Source organism: Ovis canadensis, chromosome 18 (assembly GCF_042477335.2).
Source record: "Ovis canadensis isolate MfBH-ARS-UI-01 breed Bighorn chromosome 18, ARS-UI_OviCan_v2, whole genome shotgun sequence".
Taxonomy (NCBI): Eukaryota; Metazoa; Chordata; class Mammalia; order Artiodactyla; family Bovidae; genus Ovis; species Ovis canadensis.
In genome coordinates, this window is record NC_091262.1 from 73480427 (window position 1) to 73502891 (window position 22465).

Here is a 22465-nt window from a genome sequence, read left to right on the forward strand (position 1 = left end):
AACGACTGACGCTAAAGCTAAAGCTCCGATACTTTGGCCATCTGATGCAAAGAACTGACTCATCTGAAAAGACCCTGATGTTGGGAAAGATTGAAGGCTGGAGGAGAAGGGGACAACAGAGTATGAGATGGCTGGATGGCATCACTGACTCAATGGACATGAGTTTGAGTAAACTCTGGGAGTTGGTGATGGACAGGGAGGCCTGGTGTGCTACAGTCCATGGGGTCACAGAGTCAGACTTAGTGACTGAACTGAACTGATGTGACCAGATGAGCTTATCTAAGTTTCTTTTATTGTTGAGTTTCAAACCTGCTTTTTCCCTCTCCTCTTTCACCCTCATCAACTGGTTCTTTAATTCCTCTTCACTTTCTGCCATTACAGTGGTATCATCTGCATATCTGAGGTTATTTATATTTTCCCTGGCAATCTTGATTCCAGCTTGTGATTCATCCAGCCTGGCATTTTGCATGATTACTCTGCATATAAGTTAAATAAGCACGGTGACAACATTTAGTGTTTTCATTAAGAATAATTAAAGAATGACAAATCTATTGGGTGAAAGTTTCAAAGTCTCTCTGTATATACTACCTACTAATTCAAATGAAAAAGCCAGAGAGTTCCAGAAAAACATCTATTTCTGCTTTATTGACTATGCCAAAGCCTTTGACTGCGTGGATCACAATAAACGTTGGAAAATTCTGAAAGAGATGGGAATACCAGACCACCTGACCTGCCTCTTAAGAAATCTATATGCAGGTCAGGAAGCAACAGTTAGAACTGGACATGGAACAACAGACTGGTTCCAAATAGGAAAAGGAGTATGTCAAGGCTGTATATTGTCACCCTGCTTACTTAGCTTAAATACAGAGTATATCATAAGAAATGCTGGGCTGGAGGAAGCACAAGCTGGAATCAAGATTGCTGGGAGAAATATCAATAACCTCAGATATGCAGATGACACCACCCTTATGGCAGAAAGTGAAGAGGAACTAAAAAGCCTCTTGATGAAAGTCAAAGTGGAGAGTGAAAAAGTTGGCTTAAAGCTCAACATTCAGAAAACTAAGATCATGGCATCTGGTCCCATCACTTCATGGCAAGTAGATGGGGAAATAGTGGAAACAGTGGCTGACTTTATTTTTCTGGGCTCCAAAATCACTGCAGATGGTGACTGCAGCCATGAAATTAAAAGACACTTGCTCCTTGGAAGGAAAGTTATGACCAACCTGCTGCTAAGTCCCTTAAGTCGAGTCCGACTTTGTGCGACCCCACAGACGGCAGCCCACCAGGCTCCACTGTCCCTGGGATTCTCCAGGCAAGAACACTGGAGTGGGTTGCCATTTCCTTCTCCGATGCATGAAAGTGAAATGTGAAAGTGAAGTCACTGACTCGTGTCCAACTCTCAGTTACCCCATGGACTGCAGCCCACCAAGCTCCTCCATTCATGGGATTTTCCAGGCAAGAGTACTGGAGTGCGGTGCCATTGCCTTCTCTGATAACCAACCTAGAGAGCATATTAAAAAACAGAGACATTACTTTGTCAACAAAGATCCGTCTAGTCAAAGCTATGTTTTTTACAGTGGTCCTGTATGGATGTGAGAGTTGGACTATAAAGAAGGCTGAGTACCAAAGAACTGATGCTTTTGAACTGTGGTGTTGGAGAAGACTCTTGAGAGTCCCTTGGACTGTAAGGAGATCCAACTAGTCCATCCTAAAGGAGATCAGTCTTGGGTATTCATTGGAAGGACTGATGTTGAAGCTGAAACTCCAATACTTTGGCCACCTGATGCGAAGAACTGACTCATTTGAAGAGACCCTGATGCTGGGAAAGATTGAGGGCAGGAGGAGAAGGGGACGACAGAGGATGAGATGGTTGGATGGCATCACTGCCTCAGTGGACATGGGTTTGGGTGGACTCCAGGAGTTGGTGATGGACAGGGAGGCCTGGTGTGCTGTGGTTCATGGGGTCAATGAGTTGGACACGACTGAGCGACTGAACTGAACTGAATTCAAATGAAAAACTGTTCTTTTTACACTGGAAAAGTGAAAGTGTGAGTCACTCAGTCATGTCTGACTCTTTGTGATCCCATGCACTATAGACCCCCAGCCCTCTCTGTCCATAGAATTCTCTGGCCATTCCCTTCTCCAGGGGATCTTCCTGACACAGGGATCAAATCCAGGTCTCCGGCACTGCAGGTGGATTCTTTACCATCTGCGCCACCAGGGAAGGTGGCTAGAAGACATGGTAAAAATGAGGGGTTTTTGTTCACTACTGCTTGGATGCTTAAACCTGACAAATAATACCTCCTTAACTCAAGGGACAAAGTTGAAACTGAAAGTGAAGTCGCTCAGTCGTGTCCGACTCTTTGCAACCCCACGGCCTGTAGCCCACCAGGCTCTTCCATCCATGAGATTCTCCAGGCAAGAATACTGGAGTGGGTTGCCATTTCCTTCTCCAAAGAAAGTGAAAGTGAAAGGGACAAAGTTAATATTACCAATATTGGGACAAACTGACAATATGTACCTCCTAATGTGATGAACTGAGAAAAGAAATATCATTTGTCAGAAGTGCAAAACCTCAATCTAATCCTGAGGAAACATGAAAACCAAATCTGAGGCTCATTTTACATAACAGCTGGCTTGTGCTCTTCAAAAATGTCACTATCACACACACACACACACACACACACACACACACCCCTGAGAAACTATTCCAGATTAAAAAAGAAAAGAGACAGGACAACTAAACACAATATACGTTCCTGTACGGAGTCTTGTATCAGGGAAAGGAAACTGCTACGCTGGACGTTCTGGGGACGAAGCAGGATCAGAAGATGCCAGCCCTGAACGTGCCGATCTGGCACGAAGGCAACAGAGAGAGAGCAGACTCGGGCGGAGCTCTCTGTCCCTCCAACCCCGCCTAAGATGACAGCTACGAGTAAACGCGGGCAACAATAGGGGACTCTCTATACCACTCCTACCACTCATAAACTTGAAAACTATTTTAAAACATAAAAGTTAAAAACAAAACTCTGCCAAATACTGACCTGTATGTCCGGCTACTAGCAGGACACAGAAAAACAGAACACATCTGATTTTATTTCAGAACAGTTTAAAAAGCAGTATTCAGTCTGCGCCACTTAAAAACACAAAACAAAACTCTCATCGTACCTTCTGACCCTTAAATTATTTGTTCACTCACTCAACAAATATTTATTAAGTAAGACATCCCTAATGCAGACTTGTATTCTGTAGGATGTGAGAACCTGAGCTGAGTTTTGAAGAACGTGGGGGAAGGGCACTGCTCGAGGAGAAGTGCACACAGGACACCATGGGGACCGGCGGACAGCGTGCGCAGAAGCGCCTGAACAGAAACAGGCGAGGGCCGAACAACAAACCACGTGGCACCGTGTGCGCCCGCAGGGGAACGGCAAGACTGTGACACCTGAGCAGGAGTGAGAGCGTGAAGGGCCTTACACGCAGCTCTACAGGGTCAGAAGCTCATCCCGTGAGCCTTTTTAGTCTCCCTACACACCAAGGGTTGTCGCCGACTTAATCTCAGCCTAAGCCTCTATCAAGGCCCGCTGACAAGAACATCTAAACACAAGGCAAGAGGCTCCTCAGCTTGCCTCTTTCCTTCAGAGGGGACACTCCTTCTCCTGGCTGCAATCACTGCCTTTACACATACTGGTTTGCCTGGAACCGCCCCTGCTGGAGCACTGCAATCCCTTATCCCAGGAACCACCCACCCACTCACTCTAACCACGGAAGAACCACGGAGTCAGTCACCCTATCTCCAGCGCCAATTCACTATCCCTGCCCGCCTGCAGCACATTTCCACTTGGAGATCCTCACTTGACTCTCAATGGAGCCTTTCCAAAAATTCCTCAAGTACAATTGATCTAAAAAGAAAGCTGAAGATCTGCTGCTGCTAAATACAATTTAAAAAAAAAAAAAAAAACAAAACAAAAGACCACCACCAAACACACACACACGATTTCCCGTACAGGAATTCCAGAGATGTTTCAAGAAAGAAAAGCAGCATCAGAATAAATGCAGTCTCCTAAGGGGCTTCCGTGGTGGCTCAGTGGTAAAGAGTCTGCCTGCTAATGAAGGAGATGCAAGAGACATGTGTTCGATCCCTGGGCTGGGATGATCCCCTGGAGAAGGGAATGGCAACCTACTCCAGTATTCTTGCCTGGGAAATATTAAGACTGTGGACAGAGAGGCCTGGCGGGCTACAGTCCATGCCATCACAGAGTCGGACAAGACTGAGCACGCACACACACACAAGGTAATAACATTTATTTCACTCAATTATGTTACAGTTAAACCCAATACACATCATATTACAGGAAAAATCCAGATAAGACAGGAAAGGAAGTAGGCTCCAAAGACAGGGTGGTGAATGAACCCATCTGTTAGCTCTAAGACTGCAAGTAAGCAACTCGTCTCTCACTCAGGCTCATTTCTATAGCAGGACCGACACAGGTGGCACCCCCCGGCTCACTCCTTCTCCCCTGCATAATTCACAACACAAACATTTAATTATTAGCTAAGTCAACCATGCCAATTATATTTTTAAAAAAAAACAGGTAAGATGTTTGGTGTGGAAAAACAAACTGCACATACTAGGGAGAGGTGGTGAGAGACTGCAGGAGCCACACTCGAGAAGGCTCTCCAAGCCCTTTGACCCTCCTTGGAGGTCAATCAAGAGCAAGCTACGGGGTTTACACATCTTGGGACTACAGAGAATGGGAAGAAGAGAGAGAACCGAAACTACAGCTGCTCTCATCTTTCAGGATTTTTGTTCTCCTCTTTAAAAAAAAAAACAGGCCAGTTACCCACCCCGGACCAAAGGACAAAACTGGCAGCTACCGTACCCACAAGCTCAAGTTGATAATCCTGTACTGTTTGAACAGGAGCAAAGCTTCGAGGACACCCAATAAGGACCTGCTTACACGTGACTGCAAAGATGAAAGTCTGGCATCTCCAAGGGATCTCCTCAGTAAATTACCTGAATGGCAATTCAGACAGACGACGTGACTGACACACGGTATCCACCACCAAGAGCAGAAGATGGATCTGTCAGGTGGGGGAAATGTGATGAATCAAATCAGGACAGCGAGACAGCTCAAAAGCTTCATTGGAGCCCCTCTGCACTTAGGATAAGATCTAAAACCCTTGCTATGCTGTCCTGCACCTCCCTCTCCCCCACTGGGCTAGCTCCCCCAGGTCCCGCTGGTCATAGGACCTCAGACCCTCTGTCAAGCTCCTTCCCAGCTCAGAGCCTTCGCACACACCATCCCCTGCTATCTGCTCCCCAATCTTCAGTTTTCACAAAGTCAGCACCTTCAGTTAAAACACAGTTTAAAAAGATTTTTGGCACTCAGTATAGACAACACAGGTAAGCATTTTGCTAGAGCATTTCCTGCTAAGGCAAGACAGATTTCATACATGCATATGTGTTTAAATGTGTGATGCTAAAGAGGCCTTAGGAAATGTAAAACATATAATCCCTATATCCAGAACCAGTCCAAGTTCCAGGCACAAGCACAACCTTCTTGAATAAATGAAGGCCACCACGACGAGAAGCCCACACACATTAACTAGAGAGCAGCCCACGCAGCAATGAGGACCCAGCACAGCCATAAATTAATTAAATTTAAAAACAATATAAAAGACAAGTAAATACTGACATATCACGTGATTAAATGCTGTAACTTGATGATGCAACAGAGAATGACTCACACATTTTTTTTTTTAGTTTTTTTTTAAATTTTAAAATCTTTAATTCTTACATGCGTTCCCAAACATGAACCCCCCTCCCACCTCCCTCCCCATAACATCTCTCTGGGTCATCCCCATGCACCAGCCCCAAGCATGCTGTATCCTGCGTCAGACTTAGACTGACGATTCAATTCTTACATGATAGTATACATGTTAGAATGCCATTCTCAAAAATCATCCCACCCTCTCCCTCTCCCTCTGAGACTCACACATTTAAAGTCTTAAGTAAAAAAAAAAAAAACTGAACACAAAACCTTAATTTCCATGATAGAAAGTTAAAAATAAGGAAAAGTAATTAAGTCGGGATGATGTCTGCTCTTTTTTGGAAGAGGCTGGTGAGGGGAGAGGGAAGTGCCTGAGAGGGGGCATTTAGAAAACCTTATAAGATACGGGTCATACGTGTTCCTTCTGGGCACTGGTTACAAGCGTGTTCACTTTGTGTGTCCTTGTGATTTATGTGCTTTCCTGTGTATCAACTGAAAGTGATTTCATTTAAAGTTAATTTTAAAGAAGTAAACAATCCTCAATACAATGTGTAAAAAATTCTTCATTTACCATGGTTAAGTATAGTATCAGAGCAAAGAAGGAAAATGAGAAAAATGACTTTTATTAAGCATTTACAGTCTATCATTTGGTCTAATCCACAAAGCAACACGAAGCAAGCATTAACTCCACTTTACAAGGATTTGAAATAACTTGCCCAAGACCATTTGACTAATAAATAGGAGAGGTGGGATTCTACTTAGAATTTGGTTGACTCCCAACTTTTATTTCCACAATATACAAACACCATGGTCTCAAAGGAAGTGTCAGTTTACACTGACTTACCAATCAAAATATCTATGTGGATATGTTCCTTTTGATCTCTCCAGGGGGTTGAAAAAGAATGGACCCAATTTAAGATTAACATTTGCCCAATGAATATTTTAACTGAATCTGCACAAACACAGATAAGTAAACATTGTGGTTTTTTTAATTAATTAATTAATTTATTTATATTTTACTATACTGTATTGGTTTTGCCATACATTGACATGAATCCGCCACGGGTGTACATGAGTTCCCAATCCTGTATTGTGAAGCTGTAGCAACTTAAATCAGCCCTGTCGATGGATAGTTCTCCTGGCCTTTCGAGTCTAGGAACATAGGTACTCAATAAATACACACTAACAGACTACATCTCTCCATTTTTTTTCAGTATCTTTATCACATTTAGCTGAAGACTAAACTCCTTGATACAAACGCTACCTAATGACTTCTTTTCTCCAGTGGAATAAATAAGTGCTACTTTAAGACAGATGATTAACATAAAGGGGGTTCAGACATAGTGAAATAATTAGGTAAATTAATATTATAGAATGTAGTATGCAATGTACTATGTAACTATGTAACTTTGTGACTTTGTAACTATGTAACTATGTACTATGTAACTTTTTCGCCACTCAGTATAGACAACACAGGTAAGCATTTTGCCAGAGCATTTGCTGCTAAGGCAAGACAGATTTCACACATGCATATATATGTTTAAGTGTGTGGGTGCTAAAGAGGCCTTAGGAAAATTATTTATTTCCCTACTCCGGGCCAAAATATGCACCCAACTCATATGTAAAAAGCTTCCCCGAATTCTCCTAATGTTCAGCAACAAAAAAGGTAGAGATTTATAAGATTGATTATGAATAATAATAGTATTCTTCCTCAGAACTATGTCATATGTCAATGAAAACTATTTTTTAACAAATTATCCCCAAAAGAAAGCACCCTCTAACAATGCTTCATTTCATATATTTTACTGAAGAAGAGTTGGAAACTGAAGTCCATATATTACATAAGCAATAAAGAATTAATCTTTTTAAGTACTAATAGCATGTGGAAATTATAGCTTGTCTAAACTCCAGCAGAATATACACACTGCATTTAAATGTCTAATTTAGTTTATTCTATTATTTGTTCAGAGATCAACAAAATTATGTATTTTCCTCCAAACACCAAAATTATGTTTGATCTAACATAAATTACTTGAGTTTATTATATGTGAGAGGTACTTATAAAGATTTTTTTATTAGGGTTTTTTTTTTCTTTTTAATGTTCAGCTATACAATATACAAGTCTATGGACAAAGGCAAGTAATCCCAGTATTGTGTTATATACAAAATTGAATAAGCTTTTAAAATTAAAATACAAGAGTGCCTATCAAATACTTTTCCTCATTCATAGTATCAGAGGCCTCTCAGTGGGCTACTTGCTCTTCATCATAAGGATCAGATCAAAAGTTAAACAGCTCCTATCAGATTCTCATTCATTAATAATCATTTACGAAGCTGTACCTCTCATACAGTTCATGGCAAGAATGCTGGCAGGAGGAGAAGGGGGTGACAGAGGATGAGATGGGTGGATGGCATCACCAAATCATGGATATGAGTTTGAGCAAGCTCTGGGAGATGGTGTAGGACAGGGAAGCCTGGTGGGCTGCAGTCTATGGGGTCGCAAAGAGTCGGACACGACTGAGCGACCGAATAACAACAAAGCTGTACTAGACGCAGAGACAAAAGATGAAAAGACTCAATTCTCTCTGAAAGATTTTGCCATCCTATGGTTTTCCCAGTAGTCATGTATGGATGTGAGAGTTGGGCTGTGAAGAAGGCTGAGCGCTGAAGAATTGATGCATTTGAACTGTGGTACTGGAGAAGAGTCTTGAGAGTCCCTTAGACTGCAAGGAGATCCAACCAGTCCATTCTGAAGATCAGCCCTGGGATTTCTCTGGAAGGAATGATGCTAAAGCTGAAACTCCAGTACTTTGGCCACCTCATGCGAAGAGTTGACTCATTGGAAAAGACTCTGATGCTGGGAGGGATTGGGGGCAGAAGGAGAAGGGGATGACAGAGGATGAGATGGCTGGATGGCATCACTGACTCGATGGATGTGAGTCTGAGTGAACTCCCGGAGTTGGTGATGGACAGGGAGGCCTGGGGTGCTGCAATTCATGGGGTCGCAAAGAGTCGGACACGACTTAGCGACTGAACTGAAGGCAATATCAGACCTGATCTACTTTCCAAGCTTTACTTCCCGAGGTTTTCACCTTCAGTTTCCCGCTCAGAACATCTCATGATTCCACCACTACTTTCTTACGGTCGCTATATACAACCTCCATGCTTAACAAATACAGCCTCTCTTTTCCAGGTCTCACATTTGATCTAGATTCAGCATGAAACGGAGAAGTCTCTGAATTACATGAGTGCTTCAGAGATTACCAACCACAAGACTCTGGAGGCTTACAAATGTTCTCAGTTTAAAAGCGAGAAAACCAAAACTAAGTATAGAAAGGCCAGGGCGACCTGCCCTTAAAGACACATCTAGTTATTTAGAAGTAAAGCCAAACTAGAACACAGGTTTCCTAACCACTCATTATTTTACCCTGATCATTCATTCCACTGATCATGTCTGCCTCAGTTTTCTGGAATTGTGTTGTTCCTTGGTTAACCAATTACTTCTCTTTGTGTAGATATAGTCTAAATTGGCATCCATGGACGGGGTCCCACAGGGGTCCCTGTACCTCCTATAAATGTATACAAAATTCTGAATATGCACGTGTACTTTTTTTCTGGGGATAAGATTCATATCTTTTGTCAAATCAGGAATCTCCAAAGAATAAGACCCATAGGGCTAGATCAAGTACATATGACATATAGAAAAAGTTTATGCTGCTTCAAAATATAGATTCAAGGATAATGCGCTTACTCATACACAATAGAGCAATGATGGTTATATAGGAAAGTCAGCAATATTTAAGGCTCTATTATGCTTGGTCTCACTACTACAGGGACCCAACTAAGCTGAACCGTCTGATGCACTACAGACAAGCCTGGCATAGAATGAAGTGAAGTGGAAGCCACTCAGTCACATCCAACCCTTTGGGACCCCACGAACTACAGTCCATGGAGCTCTCCAGGCCAGAGTACTGGAGTGGGTAGCCTTTCCCTCCTCCAGGGGATCTTTCCAACCCAGGGATCAAACCTAGGTCTCCCACATTGCAGGCGGATTCTTTACTAGCTGAGCCACAAGGGAAGCCCTCACACAGAAGCCTTAGTTGTGAAATACTGCTCTCAAGCCCTTTTTCTTTTTCATCTTCCATTATAAAACTAAACATACACCTCAACATTCAAATATTTGGGGAGAAATCACAACATAATCAAATCACAGTAAGAAAATATTTCCTCTAATGTACATATTTGAAGCAATATCAGCTAAATTTTATGAAATGCTGATCGTGGGCTAGAACTGGGCTAGTTTAAGTTTAAGAAACTCAATTTTTCCTTACAACCTCAAGAAGTATGTACTACTATCAAGACCGGATTTCAGATGAGAGAGCTGACTCAGAAAGACCACCAGACACCCTGTGCTCCTCAAGGATAAACTGAAGGAAGCAGAATTTGAACCCCTCTGACACCAAAGACTTGCTCTTAAACATTCTTATAATGCTTCGATAAAATATTAATAGATTTAATTTTGCAAAAGGAAAATAGCTGAAGATACAACTAATAGGAGCTACTCTTGAGTGACGGCCAAACATCGGGACAGGCATGAGGGGACACCATTTAAAGCTCTGGCTCATCATGTTAAACTTACCCTCTCAAAAGTCTCTGCCACTGCCTTTCTCTTTCCCTTCAAACAGGATTACTGACCTAACTCCTTAACCAAAGAACCTTTCTACATCATGTCAAAGATCAGCTCTTAAACTGAGATCCTTCTCTCATTATCTGAGCTCTTTAAACACTTTATTTTAAAATTCTGGTTCGCTGACATGTTCTAATCTCCAAGAGAATTTCCAAACGTGTTTTCTAAATTCCTACTTTATTGCACACATTGAGCTGTCACCTAAAAAAGAACCACCACGACAACTTTCAGGGTTAGCCAGCTTCAGCAGTAAGAAAGCCTACACCGCCAGGAAAACTCCCAATTTAATAGCAATTTTCTTCTATGAAATTCTTAATTCTCTCTGTCCATAATGCTTCCATACACCTAATCATGTGTCCCCACTTGAAGAACCAGGCAGCATAATCTGTCCAAAATCAGAACAGTAATGATGTAAGCAATATTACTTTACACAGAACTGTTAGCTTCTAAGTCTTTTAAAAACTAATATAAAATAAACTAATTTATTCACTCAGCAAATCTGAGCACCTTGTTTATGTCAGCACGTTCTGTTCTACCCTTACTATCCTTAGAATGCTATTTGTTTGAAAGGATAGTACATTTAACAGAGCATGATACTTAATGTTACCATGAGCTTCAAAAATCAGAATACTAAGGCCAAAATTCAAGTCTTCCATGTCTTGAATCTAGTAACTCTTACTGAGATCCTCACACAAGTTTTCTTGGGGCATCTTCTTAGTCACCTACTTAAAATGGATAGCAGCCTTGAATACTTAAAAAGAACCACCAATACTCAAAATTTTTTTAACAAAGACCTTCTTACATGACTGAAAATTTCAATTTCATCAACTGGACCTCAAAAATAAGGCTTTTCTCTCTGTATTCATTCACAGAGTATATACCTCCATACAAGCAATCCTACTTTTTAGGCGGACACACATCCCCAAAGACTGGCAGAGAGAATCCTGAAAATTCTGACTGCCTATGTGATCTGGAAAAGAGTACATTTGTGAATGAATTATTATTCAGCATCTGTCAAAAGCCTGAATGACACAACCGACATACGAGGGGATCGTCTGAAAGATAAATTAACTAAACTCTAGTGAATCAAATCACCAGAATGTCTACATCTACGTTACTAAAGCTTTCCATTATGCCTGAGGCCTATATCCAGTTTCTCTAAAATGGCATGTGAGAAATATTTCTCCATCATTTGTAAAATGTAAAATGGTTTCTCCACATATTGTTAATGTCATTGTACATAAGAATTCAGATGCGTATTCATCATACAAGAGAAAAGTCTGCTTTTTCCTGCTTAACTGGTATACTTCCTTTCATTAATCAATATCAACTACAATTAGTCCTCCTTCCTCTTCTTCGATTAATATTTAAAAAACGAAAACCTTTAGTAACATGCAGACGCTAATTATCCTTGTCCTAAGCTTCTCTTCTAATTCTCTCCAGCTCCCTCCACACTCTACCCCTCCTTCAACCGTCACCATTACTGTCACTGTTCTCTCAAACATCTATCATAAGACCACCTCAAATCCTTTCTCAAAGTAGATAAATAATAAAGCACATACACCCATTGGGCTTTGAAAATGAGCTGAACGCTGGAATATCCACAATGCGGAGCACAAGGACAAGTCACTCAGCCCCAACTTAATATTTACGCAAGTTAAACACGGACCTGAGCGGTACCTTCCTTTGCCATCCAACAGAGCTCCATGATGGACCAAATGAATGAATGCAGTTACTTGCCAAACGCTGGTAGGAACTGAGATCATAAAAATAAGTAAATCCTGGGTTTCAAGAAAATTAAAGTCTTCTATTAACAAACAGTTCCTATTTGTAATACCGGAGAAGGCAATGGCACCCCACTCCAGTACTCTTGCCTGGAAAATCCCATGGACAGAGGAGCCTGGTAGGCTGCAGTTCATGGGGTCGCTAAGGGTTGGACACGACTGAGCAACTTCACTTAATACAGTACAACCACCTGAACAACACTTAGAAAATTCAGCAGTAAGTTCTGAGTCAAATGTGCTGATGATCAAGAAACAACTGGACCGCTTCTGGGGAGATACTCCAAAGAAGTAGAAGCTAGGGTTCCAACAGTTATTTGTTCACCTTTGTACAAATATGTTTTGTTATTTTTGCTATTTGTTCATAGGAGCATCGCTCACAAGGCCAAAAGATACAAACTACCCAAGAGTCCATGGGGGGATTAATGGATAAGCAGACACATACCTACATATCCATGAGCAGGAGATTCACAGAGACAGAACAGAAAATGGTGGTTGCCTGGGCCTAGGAGGAGGGTGGAATGGGGAGTTAGTGTTTAATGGGTACAGAGTTTCAGTTGAGGAAGATGAGAAAGTTCTGGAGATGGACGGTGGGGATGGGAGCAAAACAATGTGAATGTACTTAACGCCACAGAACTGTACAATCAAAAACGGTTAAAACGGTATGTTTTGCTGTATTTTACGACCAAAAAAAAGGGGGGGAAAGAATCTTATTCAGATAATCAAAGGCCCCCTGAACATTTAAGACAAGAGTTTCATTCTTCTAACAAGTACTAATTAAGGGCTTACCTGCAACTTATGCAGGTTGTTCCCCTAAAATTCGCTTGGAACAGCAATGTAATGTTGGGAAAAGAGCCCACATGCAAAGATTTAGAAATCAAGCCATGACTCAGTCCCTTCTAGATCCACAGCTCTCTGAGACTTAGCTTCCTTGCATGTACACACAGTAAGACAATATGAAATCTGTCTCAGGGTCACAGTGAGGATTAAATAAAAACAGAGATTAAAAAACCTGAAATATCTTGGCATATATTACCAGGAACTTCTTATTAATAAATGTTTCCCTTTACTCTTTAGCCACAAGCAATGACCACAGGATGCTAAGGTCACAAGTGAGAGAATGTCAAAGAAATACCTACTTTCTCAAACGAAACCAGCATCTCATACGTCAGACAGTGGCAGGGTATAAATCTCTCAATGTCAAAAAGTCACCCTTCCTCAAAGGTAGCACTACACTAAAAGTACAACCCACTATATATACTGCCACGAAATCACTATCAAATAAGAATCATTTGAGCCACATTAAAATAAAATGTTTTCTAAAACCAAGCCAATAAAATTCAGAAATGGCAAAACCACCACACTTTACAACTCATTCACAGTGCCACAGGTATAACACAGTAGACAGAACTTAACCTTTAATGATGAGATGACAGCATAAAAGGTAAAGCAAACCCTTATTACAATAATTGTAGGAAATGAAGGTCTTTTCTCCCCAAATTAAATGTGTACATCTTTTCTTAAAACAGCATTTTGATGCTCTGAATCAATGTTCACAGCAATCATGTTAAAAGCACTCTTCGTAGTGTTTCTAATCTACAGTATTACAAACTATGTCCCACAATGAAAATTTGAAAAACTATATGTAAGTATATACAGCATATATTACATGTAATATGATTTGCCACAGAGAGCTACTAACAAAGTTTTGCAAAATAAACTGATTATGCCCACCTAGTTCCCAAAGATATTAATACTAAAATTACTATTCACTAGCACCCTTATTCAGAACCTTGTACCATCATCCATCCTCTAATAAATTATTGGAGTCCTTGGCTAAAATGGGTATTTAGAAAATTTAATGTTAATACCAATATATTTTCAATGTAGTTGACCTTTACTAACACACTATCTATATATTCCCCCCACCCCCGCCTCGAGTTACTTAATTCCTAATCTGTGCCCTTTTCCATTCACTGAGTCTGCTGCACTTGAAAACCAAGCAACAGGAAAAGACCTGAACATCAGGATTGTGAAGATCCAGAAAAATTCAAGGGGCTTCCCTGGTGGCTCAGAGATAAAGACTCTGCCTGCAATGCAGGAGATCCGGGTTCGATCCCTGGGTTGGGAAGACGCCCTGGAGGAGGGCATGGCAACCCGCTCCAGTATTCTTGCCTGGACAATCCCACGGACAGAGAGAGAAGCCTGACAGGCTACAATCCACAGCACAAGAGTTGGACACGACTGAGGCGACTAAGCAGCAGCAGCAGCAAAATCCAAAGCACCAAACAAGCAAAGACTTCAAATTAAAACTCTTTCACCACCTGAACATTTGTAAATCATGATAGTCACCTCAATACTTAAGACTGATCATCTGTAAATGAGGTGTCCCTGTAAGCATGACTTTCTCCACAAAAGCATGGACTGAACACTCTACAGTAAATACTCCCGGCTCATCTGTCTTTGCACATCTTCAGGCCATTAACAAGCCACATTAAGTGGCCTGCTAGCTCTACACTGCGGGCAAAGCCCTGGAGGAACTCAGCTTTTCTGGAAAGTCTACCCCCACTCCCCCCCCCCCCCCGCCAAAAATCTGCAGTGCTAACTTAAAACATTACACTGATTTGCCAAGGACTGAAAAACCCTTTGCGAAAGCCTCGCTTTGCAGGGATCCAGGGGCGTGCTGGCACCGAAAAAAAAAAAAAAAAAATCGGAGAGGAGGGGCGAAAAGATGGCCTCGGCCACCCGCCCCCTGGGGACCCAGAGAGCTGGTCACCTGCCAATAAACACGAACAATCCTCGCCCGGGCGCGCCCCCGAAGGCTCGTGCTTTCCTGCCAGCGCAGGAGGGCCCGGCCTGCCTTCCCTCCCGGGCCCCTCGAAGGTGTCCACCCAGGAGGCCAGCGCCAGCCACCGCGCAGCCTCCCGGGGATGCTCCCGAGACGCGGCGGCGGCGGACCCCGCGCCACCCTGGTGCGCGCAGCCGGACCTGTCAAAGCCCAGCTATCCGCGGGCCGGGGGTGGGTGGGCGAGCGGCGAGGACTCCCCCGCGCGCTCCACTCCGGGTGCGGAGGCGCCCGCGTGCCCACCGGGTGCGCAGGCGACCCCGCGCACAAAGTCCCCGGGAGCGCCGAGTCAGGACGCGCGCCAGCGAGTCGGGGCTGCGCCGAGCCCGGCGGCGCGGGTTCCCGCCCCGCCCAGGACCGAGCGAGGAGGCCGCGCCATCTGCCCCGCGCCGGTCTCCCCACCTGAGTCCGGAGCCCACGCGGGCCTCGGCGGCGCGCGGAGCCGCTCCCCGCTCCGCCCCCTACTCCCGGGACACAAAAGCGGCTCCGCGGCCGGGGAAGCCCGCCTCACCTGCAGCACGGGGCGCCGCGGGCCTTCGAGAACCATCGGACCCCCGCTCCGGCGCGCGCGTCACAGCCCAGGCCTCCCGGTGCCGCCCGGCGCCGCCGCCGCCGCCGCCATGTCCTCCCGCTCGCCGTCGCCTCGTCCCCGCTGTCAGGTCACTCCATCCAACCTGGGGCCTGGAGCAGCCCGCGCCGCGCCGCGCCTCCGCCTCGACCCCTCCCGCCGGCGCCTGCGGAGACTGCGCAGCGCCCGGCTCGCTCGAGGCCCGCGCACGGCCCCGCGGCAACGGCGCACGGCGGCTTGGAGAATCTCCCCGGCGCCCGCGCCCCCGCGCTCCCCCTCGCGCCGCGCCGGCATGAGAGAGAGCCTGTGATTGGACAGCGCGCGGCGGTGAAAGGTTAATCCCGGCCCCCCAGCCATTCAGGAGCCGGGAGACAGTGGACGCGAGCGGCAGAGGCCCCTGGCGGCGTTTGCGGCCCAGAGGAGCCGGGGCTGGACGCGGACGTTCCGCGGGCCCGCGCGGGGGCCGGGAACCTTCGCCGCCCGCCGGGTGTCCGCGCGCCCGGCCTGCGGACGCTCGCTTGGCTCGGCGAGAATTCTGCTGGCGCTCGGAATTCGTCCGCCTTCATGGTTGCCCCTTCTGGCACCGACCGCCCCCTAAACGTGGCCCTTTGCCGTGGCCGTTGTTAATTGTTCTCCCGAGAGCTCGGCGCTCTTTTTCACTGCCCCATCCCCTTTTTAAAGGACCGTCCCACTCGCCTGCATTTCCCCAGGGTTAGTGGTCCAGGGCCCTCCGCATTAGGGGAGACAATTAACCCCACATCCTTCCCCCAACCCGGAACTAGGATGATCAGAAAATGAGATTAGGGCAGCGGCCCCACTTCTGTGAATAGTCTATTTGCATAGATCGGAACCTTGCACCTTATCTTGTAGCTGTGAATTAATATGGAGGGCCAGTAAGTGACTGGCTAAAAGAAAATCGCATTAGTTTATTCCAAACATATGCATGTCTTCCAGACGGCTCACCTGATAGACTGGTTTACCCCAAAAGAGGTAGCATAACCGCAACCATGCTTCTGCTAGGAGCACGTAGCACCTACCGCGTGCTAGTCTTGTCTAGGGCTGCGCTGATGCAAAGGGGGCCGTCGAACATTTAAAATACCGCTAGTGTTGACTGGGGGTCTCCCTGGTGGCTCAGACGGTAAAGAATCTGCCTGCAATTTGGGAGACCAGGGTTCGATCCCTGAGTTGGGAAGATTTCCCTGGAGGAGGGCATGGCAACCCGCTAGTATTCTTGCCTAGAGAATCCCCGTAGACAGAGCGGCCTGGCAGGTTACATACAGTCCATGGGGTTACAAAGAGTCGAACACGGCTGAGCGACTAAGCACAGCACAGTCTTAACAGAGATAGGAGACCTGAAAATCAGATGTATGTGTTCCTTACCAAAGAAGAATGTGAAATCACACTATTATTTGTTATATTCATTACATGTTAAAGTGATAATGTTTTTGACATGTTGGGATAAATAGTTTTTTTTTTAAATTCTAGGAAGTATTTAATGTCTTTTGTGGCTAGCATTATGTTGGTATTGGACGGGCTCTTGTAAACTTTGATTTTCATGTGGATCCTGTAAAGCAGAGGCTGTTGCTTGCCCTCCATTTTATAATAACAGAGGAAAGAAATTCATAACCTCTAGCAAGTAAGCTGCTAACAAGTGAACAACTGAGATTTGAACCCTGGGGATCTGGCTTCGGGGCTGGTACTACAGTGCTCACATTTTGATCGTTATATATACCGTCAGTTGGCAAAATGTTTCACAAAAACATAGAATGTTCATGGGCAAAATTAGGAGGTAGTCAGAACACTCTTTGTCAGGGGTCCATAGAAATAGCTTTTCTTATATGTGTCAAGCATTTATACTGCACTATAGGCAGAAGGCCTCCCCAGGTTGCTAAGTAAAGCCTTTTTGGAGATGATCCTTTGTAAGAAGAATGACATCTCTGGGTGGGGATAGGCACTGGGGTTCACTAATAGTGGAAATTTGTGGGCAGGTAAAATTTTCATTCTCTGCTATTGTCCTCTCAGTCTGTCAAGACTAGCTGAGCTTCTCCTTCACCAGCTTTGTCTGATTTTCATCAGGTTTTTTTTTTTTTAACTTTAAAAAAGAGTATTAGATATACGGTTCATTCATTAGAAAGCATAAAAAGATATAGAGTAAAAAGACTCTCCCGCACCCGTCCCCATGCTCCAAACAGGTAAACACTGTTTCTTGCACATTCTCCCAGATGATTTTTTTATACAGTAGAAGCCAAGACGTTCCTCATTTACAAAAATGGTAGTATGCCATACACGTTAACTATACCTTGCTTTTCTTTAACAATATATCAAGAATATAGGTCTATAGCAATAGATACAGAATTGCTATTTTTTTCAAATCCCCATAACATTTATTGCAGGGATGTGCACATAATTTAACCAGTTCTTTATTGATGGACATTTAGACTTCCAGTCTTTTGTAATTGAACACTGATCCGTTTAAAATTGATTGAGTATATGGGACAAGGTATGAATCAAAATATTTTTCCCAGATGGCTACAGAGTTTGCCATTTATCAGCCATTTGCTGAAGAGTTCACTTCTAGATTCTGTGTTTTGTTCCACTGGTCTACCTATTCATGCTCCAATTGCTGGTTTGTTTTAAATCTGGAGACATAAAATCTTATAAGGGATAGTGTTTCGCACTTTGTTTGGATCACTAGAAATCTCAGAGCTAATATTTCAGCCCACGGTAAGCAATGGTACAGTACCATGTGGTATGCATTTTCTGTGGGCTAATTTTTTATTTTCCCTTTGCCCTGATTATTTCCACAATTTGTTTCATATTCTGTAGAACAAGCCAGGATATAAATATAGCTTTGTTTAAGATTCTCTGTTTGCATGTAAAGAAACCAACCTGAAGTAGTTTAAAAGGGGAAGAATTTATCAGAAGGACACAGGAACTCACAAAAGCCCAGAGCAGGCATTCAGCTACATCTTAACAAAAGACTAGATCCAGGAGTTGGAAAGCTTTCAGGGACCCAGAAGTTACTCTCTGTGTGTTTATTCTGTGGTTAATTTTCTGTGTCTCTGTCTCATCTGTGCATCTCACTCTCCTGACTGATCCCCCCCTGCTTTTCCACCTTCATAGGAGAATATAGGCACCCCTATATTCAGCTAGGAAGTCAGCTCAGAGTCAGGATCAGAGCCCAACAAAGAAGGTAGGGGGTCCTGCAAAGTCAGGTGACTTATCATGTACGAGGGAACTTCCCAAAGGAATACTATGTAAAGGATGAGGGGAGCCAGATTTCTCACTGTTGGAGAAAGGGATTAAGATACAGAAAGGGGAAAAGCAAGAAAGCTTGACAGGTTGGATCGGAATTGGAAAGTACTGATGTGAATTCAATGTTTTCAATATATAGACAATATTTCATTTCAATTTAGTCGCTCAGTTGTGTCTGACTCTTTGCAACCCCACGGACTGCAGCATACCAGGTTTCCCTGGGAGATACTAGAAAGACAGGGAAGCCTGGCATGCTGCAGTTCGTGGGGTCACAAAGAGTCAGTCACAATTTAGCTGACTGAACAACAACACATGCTCAGTTCAGTCGCTCAGTCATATCCTACTCTTTCGGCCCCCACGGACTGCAGCAAGCCAGGCTTCCTGGTCCATCACCAACTCCTGGAGCCTACTCAAACTCATGTCCATTGAGTCAGTGATGCCATCCAACCATTTTATCTTCTGTCGTCCCCTTCTCCTCCTGCCTTCAATCTTTCCCAGTATCAGAGTCTTTTCAAATGAGTCAGTTCTTCACATCAGGTGGCCAAAGTATTGGAGCTTCAGCTTCAGCATCAGTCCTTCCAATGAATATTCAGGACTGATATCCTTTAGAAATGACTGGTTTGATCTCCTTTCGCAGTCCAAGGGACTCTCAAGAGTCTTCTCCAACACAAGAGTTCAAAAGCATTACTTCTTCAGCACTCAGCTTTCTTTATAGTCCAACTCTCACATCCATACACGATACTCGAAAAACCATAGCTTTAGCAAGATGGACCTTTGTTGGCAAAGTAATGTCTCTGCTTTTGAATATGCTATCTAGGTTGGTCATAACTTTCCTTCCAAGGAGTTAGCGTTTTTTAATTTCATGGCTACAGTCACCATCTGCAGTGATTTTGGTGCCCCCCAAAATAAAGTCTGCCACTGTTTCCACTGTTTCTCCATCCATTTCCCATGAAGTGATGGGACCAGATGCCATGATCTTAGTTTTCTGAATGTTGAGATTTAAGCTAACTTTTTCACTCTCCTCTTTCATTTTCATCAAGAGGCTCTTTAGTTCTTCACTTTCTGCCATAAGAGTGGTGTCATCTGCATATCTGAGGTTGTTGATATTTCTCCCAGCAATCTTGATTCCAGCTTGTGCTTCATCTGGCCCAGCGTTTCTCATGATGTACTCTGCATATAAGTTAAATAAGCAGGATGACAGTATGCAGCCTTGACATACTCATTTTCCTATTTGAAAACAGTCAGTTGTTTCATGTCTAGTTCTAACTGTTGCTTCTTGACCTGCATACAGATTTCTCGTGAGGCAGGTCAGGTGATCTGGTATTCCCGTCTCTTTCAGGATTTTCCACAGTTTCTTGTGATCCATATAGTCAAAGGCTTAAGCAGAAATCGCTATTTTTCTGAAGCACTCTTGCTTTTTTGATGATCCAGCAGATGTTGGCAATTTGATCTCTGGTTCCTCTGCGTTTTCTAAAATCAGCTTGAACATCAGGAAGTTCATGGTTCATGTATTGCTGAAGCCTGGCTTGGAGAATTTTGAGCATTACTTTGCTAGCATGTGAGATGAGTGCAATTGTGCAGTAGTTTGAGCATTCTTTGGCATTGCCTTTCTTTGGGATTGGAATGAAAACTGACCTTTTCCAGTCCTGTGGCCACTGCTGAGTTTTCCAAATTTGCTGGCATATTGAGTGCAGCACGTTCACAGGATCATCTTTTAGGAGTTGAAATAGCTCAACTGGAATTCCATCACCTCCCCTAGCTTTGTTTGTAGTGATGCTTCCTAAGGCCTGCTTGACTTCACAATCCAGGATATCTGGCTCTAGGTAAGTGATCACACCATCGTGATTATCTGGGTCATGAAGATCTTTTTTGTATAGGTCTTCTGTGTATTCTTGCCACCTTTTAATATCTTCTGCTTCTGTTAGGTCCATACCATTTCTGTCCTTTATCGAGCCCATCTTTGCATGAAACGTTCCCTTGGTATATCTAATTTTCTTAAAGAAATCTCTAGTCTTTCCCATTGTACTGTTTTCTGTAAGGAGAAGGAGGTATGCAAATATATCGTTGACTTAAACATAAACCTCAAAGTGTAAGATTTCTAGAACAAACCATGGGAGAAAATCTTTGTAACATTGGGTTAAGTCAAGGTTTGTTTGATACGAAAAAAATAACTATGAACCAGGAAATCTTCTAAATTGATAAATTAGACTAATTTAAAAATTGATCATTTAAATTTCTGCCCTTTGGAAGATATTGGTAAGAAAATGAAAGACAAGCACATACTGGGAAAGATGTTTCTGAAATATATATCTGATAAATTATTTGCATGCAGTATATATAAAGAATTCTTACAACTCAATAATGAATACAACGCAACTAAAAAAATGGGCAAAATGTTTGAACAGAAGCGTTACCTGTGGAAATATACAGATAGAAAAAACATAAAAAGATTCTCAACATCATTAGTCCTTAGAGAAATTCAGGTTAAAACTACACTGCATACCTACTAGAATGGGTTAAAAAAAAAATAGCCTTGTGGCTAAACAAACTGACTAATGCATAGTATCCGACTGCTGGCTGACCGTGTGGACTGCAGCCTGCCCACGTGGACTGCAGCCTGCCAGACTCCTCTGGCCATAGAATTTTCCAGGCAAAAGCACTAGAGTAGGTTGCCATTTCCTCCTTCACGGGCTCTTCCCGACCTACAGCTCAAACCCACATCTCCTGTGTCTATGAGAATATAGGACAATTATTAATGGAACTCTCATACATTACTGATGGGAATGCAAATAACCACTTTGGAAGACAGTATGGCAGTTTCTTATAAGGTTAAATACATGCTTTGCACATAACTTGGGAATCTCATTCCTAGCTGTTGACCTAAAAGAAATGAAAAACAAATGTCCACTTACAAACTTCTTTGTGAATGTTTATAGCAACCTTCTTCACAGTAGCCAAAAACTGGAAAGGACCCACATGTCTCTCAGTTGGTGAATAAGGAAACAGATTGTGGTTCATCCAGAGAATGAAATAGTATGAAACAATAAAAAGGGAAAGAACTACTGATACACGCAACAACACTGTTGAATCTCAAGAAAATTATGCCACATGAAAGAAGCCAGACCAAAGGTTACATCCTGTAGAATTCCGCTTATGTGACCTTCTGGAAAAGGCAAAACTAGAGGGAAAGAAAGGAAATCTGTGGTTGATGGGGGCAAAGACGAGGAGGAGGGAATTGACCACCGAAAGACACCAGGAAACTGGAATACTGGTAGTCACATAAAGGATAGGGAGCAGTCCAGGTAGCAGGAACAGCATAACCTCAAAACCTAGAGGCAAAGAGGTATGGCCCATTCGAGGATCTGAGAGTCCAGTGCTGACCCAAACAGAGAGCCAGAGATGAGAGAGAGAAAAATGGCACCAGAACGCAAAAGCATGTGTGTATTATTTAAGGATTTACTGCTTTATAGAAACTGTAGAAACGTTTTTAAATCAAAGGTGATATGATCAGATTTTTTAAGCATTTTTAATTGAAGGATAATTGTTCTGCAGTGTTGT

The 22465-nt window shown here is 43.4% G+C and overlaps 1 protein-coding gene across 3 annotated transcripts in view; it reads right to left on the reverse strand.

The window, feature by feature from the left end:
• Window positions 1–15946, reverse strand: part of DICER1 (dicer 1, ribonuclease III) — a 73009-nt gene extending 57063 nt beyond the window's left edge. The window contains exon 1 of one of the 3 annotated variants that reach the window (XM_069559391.1): window positions 15596–15946. The gene's annotated coding sequence lies outside the window, so the exon portion shown is untranslated. The remainder of the gene's footprint in view (window positions 1–15595) is intronic. The other 2 variants (XM_069559392.1, XM_069559393.1) reach the window with 2 other exon arrangements.
• Between the last annotated feature and the right edge of the window lie 6519 nt (window positions 15947–22465).